Source organism: Canis aureus, chromosome 29, assembly GCF_053574225.1.
Source record: "Canis aureus isolate CA01 chromosome 29, VMU_Caureus_v.1.0, whole genome shotgun sequence".
Lineage (NCBI taxonomy): Eukaryota > Metazoa > Chordata > Mammalia > Carnivora > Canidae > Canis > Canis aureus.
Window position 1 is genome coordinate 31791361 of NC_135639.1, and position 8162 is coordinate 31799522.

At 42.9% G+C, this 8162-nt stretch overlaps 1 long non-coding RNA gene and 1 other non-coding gene across 2 annotated transcripts; one reads left to right on the forward strand and one right to left on the reverse strand.

Annotated features, from left to right (window-relative positions):
- Positions 1-5193: 5193 nt before the first annotated feature.
- On the reverse strand, positions 5194-7499 carry LOC144301345 (uncharacterized). The gene is made up of 2 exons (XR_013368163.1): positions 6635-7499; positions 5194-5571 (listed from the first exon to the last, which is right to left on the reverse strand). It is a non-coding gene; the product is annotated as an uncharacterized LOC144301345 (long non-coding RNA).
- On the forward strand, positions 6507-6594 carry LOC144301527 (small nucleolar RNA SNORD88). Its single transcript, XR_013368337.1, has one exon. It is a non-coding gene; the product is annotated as a small nucleolar RNA SNORD88 (small nucleolar RNA).
- Positions 7500-8162: the final 663 nt, after the last annotated feature.

Below are 8162 nucleotides of genomic sequence, written 5' to 3' on the forward strand. Positions count from 1 at the left end.
ATTAAGAATATGCAAATGATGCAAGATTCCAGTGTTAAACATACATGGTGAGAACTTTTACACCATCATTAGGGTAACTGACTCTGTCTTCTAGATCACCCATGTCTTTATGTTCATGTACTCTGTAGGCTCATCCTTAAGCATTGTTGAGAAGCTTTCCACAAACAATTTGGGAGCTATGTAACCCTGAATAGGGACTACCAATAGCTGCAGTACTATATCATTTCTTATGAACCTTGGTTAAATCTTAATAACATTTATTTAGATCATTGACATTTTTACAAAATGTTTTTGCCCAGATCAGTCAGTCCCATCAAAATCCATAAGGTAATGTTTCAAAACTGTTGATGTATTAGAATAGACTACCTGCTGGTTTGTTTTATTTCAGTGTCTTAAGAGAATAAAGAATTATTGCTTTCTCAAAGCAATTCAAATGTCAATCAACTGATGAATGGATAAACAACATGGGACATATCCATACAATGGAATATTATTTGGCCATAAAAATGAATGAAGTACTAATACAAGCTACAACTAAAATGAACCTTAAAAACATTATGTGAAGTGAAAGAAGCCAGGCACAAAGGACCACATATTATGATTCCATTGATGTGAAAAGTCTAGACTAGGTAAATCTAGAAAGACAGAAAGTAATTACTAGTTTCCTATGTCTTGGTTGGCGGCGGGGGGGGGGCATAAATGGGGAATTCAAGGACAACAGCTAAGTGCTATGGATTTCTTTTCATAATAAAAATGTTCTAAATTGATTTGGGTGCTAGATGCATGATTCTGTGAAGACACTGAAAGCCAAAAAATTGTACTTTAAATGAGTGAATTTTATAGTATGCGAATTATATATCAATAAACCTGTTTTAAAAATGTATCCAAAAAATAAAAAATAAAAATGTATCCATACAACATATATAAAGAACTTACAAAACCCAACACCCAAAAAACAAATAATCCAACTAAAGAATGGGCAGAAGACATGAACAGATATTTCTCCAAAGACAAAATACAGATAGCTGACAGACACATAAAAAGATGTTCAACATCAATCATCATCATGGAAATGCAAATCAAAACTACAATGAGATCACCTCACACCTATCAGAATGGCTAAAATCAACAACACAGGAAAACAAAATGTTAGTGAGGGTGTGGAGAAAAAGAAACCCTCATGCACTGTTGGTGGGAATGCAAACTTGTGCAGCCACTGTGGAAAGCAGTACAGAGGTTCCCCAAAAAGTTAAAAATAGAACTGCCCTATGATCTAGCAATTGCACTACTGGGTATCTATCCAAAGAATACAAGAATGCTAATTCAAAAAGATATACGCATCCCTATTTTTACAGCAGCATTATTTGCAACAGCCAACATGTGGAAGAAGCTCATCAGTCCATTGATTGATGAATGGATAAAGAAGATGTGGTATATATATCCAATGAAATATTACTCAGCCGTAAAAAAAGAATGAAATCTTGCCATTTGCAATGACATGGACGGAGCTAGAAAGCATATCGCTAAGTGAAATTAAATCGGTCAGAGAAAGACAAATACCATGTGATTTCACTCATATGTGAAATTTAAGAAACAAAAAAGATCACAGGGAAAAAAAAAGAGGCAAACCAAGGAACAGACTCTTAAATATAGAGAACAAATTGATGGTTACCAGAAGGAAGGTTGGTGGGGGGAATGGGTGAAAGAGATTAAGAATACACTTATTTTGATGAGCACTAAGTAATATACTGAATTTTTGAATCACTATATTGTACACCTGAAACTAATACAATACTGTATGTTAACTACCCTGGAATTAAAATTTAAAAATTTTAATAGAGTGTTTAAACAACAACAACAACAACAAAACATGTATCCACAAACAGTAGGTAAAATTGGCAGAGCTATATTTCAATAAAATTTTATTTATAAAAATAGGTGGCTGGCCCATGAGCCATAGTTTGCTGATCACTGTTCTAGAGTAATAAAATCCCATAAATTTAGCGAGGTAAAAAGTATTACCTATCCCAGCATCTCTTGTAGAAGCTTGTGTACAACTTTCAGAAATTGTCCTTAAACGGAAGAAGTGTACTACTCTTTATATATCTCCATCCTTCCTTTTCACTAGAAGCCTAGAGCTCTAGCAGCCATCTTGGGCCAGGAAATAACTTTGGAAAATGGAAATCACACACAGTGGAGCAACAAGGTAGCAGAAGCCTGGAATCTGCACCCCATGAATCACCATTCTAACCTCAAGCTAATATCACCAGATTTCTTAAAAGAAAAAAAAAATTATGTCAGATAAAAAACATAATAAATGACTTTTATTTTGGTGCTTCCTGTTACTCTGTGCTCACAGTTAAACCTATTTCCTACTATGAAAGACATAAGGAATAATAAACCAACTCTGCTTCCTAAAGGGATTCAAATAGATACTAGAGACATCCAATATCTAATTGTGTGTGTGTGTGTGTGTGTGTTAAAGATTTTAGTTATTTATTCATGAGAGACACAGAGAGAGGCAGAGACATAGGCAGAGGGAGAAGCGGGCTCCATGCAGGGAGCCCAATGAGGCACTCAATCCCGGATCCCAGGATCACACCCTGAGCCAAAGGCAGACACTCAATCGCTGAGCCACCCCTATGTGTGTTTTTTTAAACAGCATTTTATTCCTACATTTGCTCTTAGCCTAAAGGCCAAGAATTGATTATAACACTTCATTCTGATTTTACTGGCCTTTTGATCAAGTGTCTTGCAATTACTTGGGTTCATATCTGTAAGAAAGATACAGCAAGACAATTCTTTGATAAGCCACTGCTTTGTAACTATTTTAAGATTTTATTTATTTGAGAGTGAGAGAGAGAGAGAGAGAGCACAAGCAGAGGAAGGGGTAGAGGGAGAGGGAGAAGACTCCCCACTGAGCAGGGATCCCAACCATGGGACTCTATCTCAAGATGCTGGGATCATGACCTGAGCCAAAGGCAGATGCCCAACTGACTGAGACACCCAGACCCCCTCCTTTGTGACTTTTTAAAAAATGTCAAATATCATAAATACAGGTAGGATCATTTAGAACAGTTCCATTGTTTATTAAATCCCTGTTTCACCCAAGTCCTGATTATTGTGTACACAGTCTATTGTGGATTTCTCTATGGGTCCAATAAAGTGAACATTAGCTTGTCATTTCTTCTGCTCTAACAGAACAGAAACACACACACACCACCACCACCACCACCACCACCACCACCACCACCACAGGCCTCTGATGGGGCTCAGCTTTACCTTGACATGATTAAGATAATGTCTGAAGAGCTCTAAAAGTGTCATGAATGATCTCTAAATACAAAATAATGTTTACTTTTGTACATAAAAAGATATAGGGCTGCTGAGTCGTGAAGCATATCTTCTCTATAAGGGTGTGAGGCATGAAATAGACCTAATATTTTCATGATCTCCACCCTGAGAAAAGTATTTCTGTATTCCAGAGTTACACTGGTATATATTGAATGTTTTTGTCCCCTTAAAATTCCTATGTTGAAGCCTTCACTCCCAAATGTTATATTTGGAGACAAGGCCTCTGAAAATGTAAGGTTAAATACAGTCACAAGGGTGGGGCCCTGATCCTATAAAATTAGTGCCTTTATAAGAAGAAACAACAAAGATACCTCTGACCCCCTCCTCTCTCCTCACACAGTGACTGAGGAAAGGTCATGTGAGGATACAAGCAAGAAGATGACCACCTGAAGGGAGGAAGAGTTCTCATCAGAAATTGAATTGGCTAGATGCTTGATCTTGGACTTGTAAGAAAATGAAGTTTTGTAGTTCAAACTACTCAGTCTGTGGTATTTTGTTAGGCAGCCAGAGCATACTCTACACACTCCAAAAGGATGGTATGAACCAGATTTGATATTTCAACTTGACTCTTATTCTCATGGATGACTTGGCATTGCCTTCTGACCATTTGCCATGAAATGTCACTCCTGTGACATGTAGAATGACCAACCATCCTGAGTTGTCTGGGATTGAGGGATTCCCGAGACTTAGGAGTTTTTGTGCTAGAGCAGGGAGAGCTCCAGGCAAACTTGGACAAGTTGGTCATCATAGATGGTCAACACATTCCATTTCTCCAGTTACTGCTCCTTCTACAGCTCCAAATTTTCCCATAATCCACACCACTTAGACTCTCTCGGTTGGAGTCCCATTTCCCTTTCAGAGAAGCCCTCTTGGACAAGATCAAAAGAGCACTATGCCAGCTGTATGTTTCTCTCATGTGGTACACATTTGGTGCAAGAGAAACACCAACATCATTTGTCCTGACAAACTATGGTAGACAGGGCTGATCCCAATACAGCAATTCTCCTTTACTCCTCTGCTTCAACCTCTTACTGGCCCACTTCTCCTACCCTGGGATTTCTCAGATGTGAATCAGGCACTATTGTAGTTCTCAAAACCCAAGGGACACACATTAAGCATCCTGAGTAGTGCCATTGAAGCCCCACTCAGTAGACCTAAAGAGGTGTGAGGAAGCATAACAATGGCTTTCTCCAAAAATCTTCCTCATGAAATCACCCCTTTTATAATCTTCTTCTAATCTTTGAAACTGGTGAAAAGCTCCAATAATTGAAAAGCCAGTTTTTGGACTGTGGTTACCAAATATAGGGAGCAAAATTGCCCAAGGGCCCAGATGCTGCACTCTGAAATCTGCCACTCTTGCACCAAGGATCAAGCTTTCCATGGGCTGTTCCAGCCAGTGTCTGAGTGCATGCAGCACAGATAATAACGCAAGCTCCTTCCTAGGAGGACCCTTCTGGTGGCAATTTTGGCTTGAGCGTTCTCAGCAGTCTTGCCAAATCTTCCTTAGACTCTGCAGCAGTTTAGGACTCCTCCACCAACCTCCCCCCACCTCCTTCCCTGCGTTTGACTTCCATCAGTCTGATGCCTCTCCCAGCCTTCCCCAACTCCCTCCCCATTCTCTCCTACAAGTGTTTCCTCTAATAAAATTCTTGCACATTTAATGTCATCTTAATAGCTGCTTTTTAGAGGGCCCAGACTCACATAAAGATATTTCCTTTGAAAATAATACCTCGTCAGGACTTCACTTGGTGTTTCATAGTTGTATTCTAATGCAGCAGGCAACACTTCCAGTTCAATATCCACTTATGCTACTAATCATAAGATGAATGAATGATGCGGTAAGAGGAAAAACTATAGGATTTTACTTTTCATTTCTTGTTGTTCAATCCACTCCAGGTTTTGTCAAAAATATATGTCAAGTTGTATGAGTATAAAGCTGAAATTTTTGGTAAGGTATCATAGTGGGTGCTCAATGTGTGAGTGGGAACATTGTATATGCAAATATGTTTGCGTGGGCAACTGGTCTTGTGCCAGGACTTGGATGAAAGCGCTGCTGCACGCTACCTTGGAATTTCAAACCAACCTCAACCCCAATATCAGCATTCTCCTTTATTCCTTTACATTTTCTTCCTCCCTAATCCCTTCTCATTTTTCTCTTCTTTCTTTTCGCTGTATTTCTTGTAGTGCCACTGCTTGAGAGGTCGCCAAAAGGCAATGCTATAAAGTAGAATACAGATATATAATTGAGGAGGCTTTATTTTGCTTTTATCTGAACCTACTAAATTGCTTAAAGCTGTACTCCAAAGAAGGAAGAATAAAAGTAGCTTTTTATACTTGTTCCCCAGAATTTCAAGTGTCCCAAATCCTTCTCTTTTTTTAGAAGAAAAACTTCCAATTGAAATGTTTTTATATAAAGGTGTGTGAAAGACATCAATACCAATACTGTATTTTGATATTCTGACCAAAAAACAATGCTTCTCCAAGCAAAAGAAATCCTCTCTGTAATTTGTACTCAAGACTGTTACTTGTCAAAATGTGACAACATGTCTTTGTCTTCATTATAATAGCAGGCAAGTAAGAAAGGTTTACTGTGGTCAATTTTTTTTTTTTAATTTAAGATTTTACTTATTTATTCATGAGAGAGACAGAGGGAGCAGAGTCACAGGCAGAGGGAGAAGCAGGCTCCCTGCAGAGAGACTCAATCCCAGGGTCCTGGGATCACGACCTGAGCCAACGGCAGACGCTCAACCACTGAGCCATCCAGGTGCCCCTACCCTAGTCAATTTGTTTATTTCCCTATATTAAAAAGAATTGTAGCAGATATGGAATATAAAGAGCAGAGAGATGGGGCAGCCCGGGTGGCTCAGCGGTTTAGCGCCGCCTTCAGCCCAGGGCGTGATCCTGGAGCCCCGGAATTGAGTCCCGCATCGGGCTCCCTGCATGGAGCCTGCTTCTCCCTCTGCCTGTGTCTCTGCCTCTCTCTCTCTGTCTCTCATGAATAAATAAATAAAATCTTAAAAAAAATAAAACTAAAAAATAAAGAGCAGAGAGAAGAAAATAGAAACAGCTATTCTTCAAATATGATCATTCTTAATTCCTTTGTATTTGTTTAGTGCTTTTTCTATGCATAATTTGTTTTTATAAAAATATTACTTTCCCCATGATGTTTCGCTGGGCTCTGACCTCCCCTGAGGACACGGTGCCCCTGGGACCTCTGACACCCAGGAGTCGGAGAGGTCCCGTTCTGGGGAGATGCTGGGGTGTGTGGCTATTTCCTTACCTGATCGCCTCTGTGTTTTAAAAAAAAATAGAGACCCGAGTGGCTATTCACACTTGATAGATAGAGGGCTGGTTATAGTTAATGCTGACATAAGATTGAATTACTGGTTCTCAGTCATATTCTAAAGGAATGGAAACCAGGAGAAGCAACTGGTTCGGTGGAAAGTCCAAGATCATAGTCGTCCGTCCTTTATTACGGTCAGAGACTGTTTGCCGACGACGACAGACCTCCAGCCGTCAGTCCTGACTTTACAAGCTCCTGGCGGGAGTCAGTTTGCCAGCACCGAGCCGTGCGTGCCGGCTCCCTCGGTTAACCGGTCGAGGGCGGCAAGAACCCTCTATGTGCGGAGTCAAGGCGTAGGAGACCAAGCGAAATCCCAAGACGCTGGCAGTGGAGGTGGGCGAAGCGCACGATTCGGCCTTGCATCCACCGCAAAGACCACGATGGCGGCGGCTGGGCCTACTCCATGGGCAACAAGGCTGAGCTGAAGGCGGGCGGACGCCTCGCAGACGTGGCCGGCCAGGGTGCGCCAGGCGTTGGGGCGTTTCTACACGGATGCATTACGGAAGAAATTCATAGCAGAGGCAAACTGAGGGGATCGGGATTAGGCAAACTCCCACACGAGCTGCTACTACTTTTGACCAACCACTTGCCCTGTCCTGGTCTTAATTTCCCCATAATGGAAACGACATCATTTCTTCCCCCTGGGCCTGTTGTGAAAAGAGGATTTAAACGGCGCGGCAGTGCTGCTATTGGGCACAACTCAGGACACGTAAGCCGCGCTACAGGAGGAGGATGATAAGTAAGACCCCAAACCCCCGCCGCCCCACCGCCAGCCTCTCTACCCAACCCGCTTCCGGAGCCCCTTCACCTCAGCCGAACGCGAATCCCTCCGCGCTCGCGTCACTTCCGGGAGGCTCTGGTCACGAGGCCTCGAAGTACCCGGATGCAACTCTCATGGCTGCCATCAGTAAGGTAGCGCAATGGAGACCGAGCCAAGAGTTACCCGGAAAGTGCCCAGATATGGAGCTTCAAGGAGGCCTGTCAAAGGGCAAAAGATGAGATTACTGGGCGGCAGGCTGCCCCAAACGTCCTAGGAACTGCGCCTGCGCGCTTCCTGAAGCTAACTGGCCGCCAAGTCTTTCTAGAGGAGTCGCTCCTCTGTGACAGGGTGGGGCCTCGCTCCTTACGTAGGCCTTCCTTTTGTTCCGGGTTTTGGTTTCCGTCACCTCGCTTGGCCCTGGAGTGGCGCGGGCGATGTGGGCGCGGGCCGTGCGGGCGCTGGCCGGGGAGGAAGGGGGTGGGGGGGCGAGGCTGACACCGAGGTGGGAGCCGTGGGAAATCTGCGGCGGCAGAGGTTTGGGGCGCCCCACCTCCACCGAGTGCAGGCGGCCTCGAGCTCGGCACCCATCGGAGTCTGGCTCCTGGCCTTGGCGACTTGCACCTTGCCGTGGGGCTCCATAATTGGCCATAGGGCTCTTGTGTGCCGCCCTAACCACGCCCCAGCATTAGACTTTGATCCTCGAAT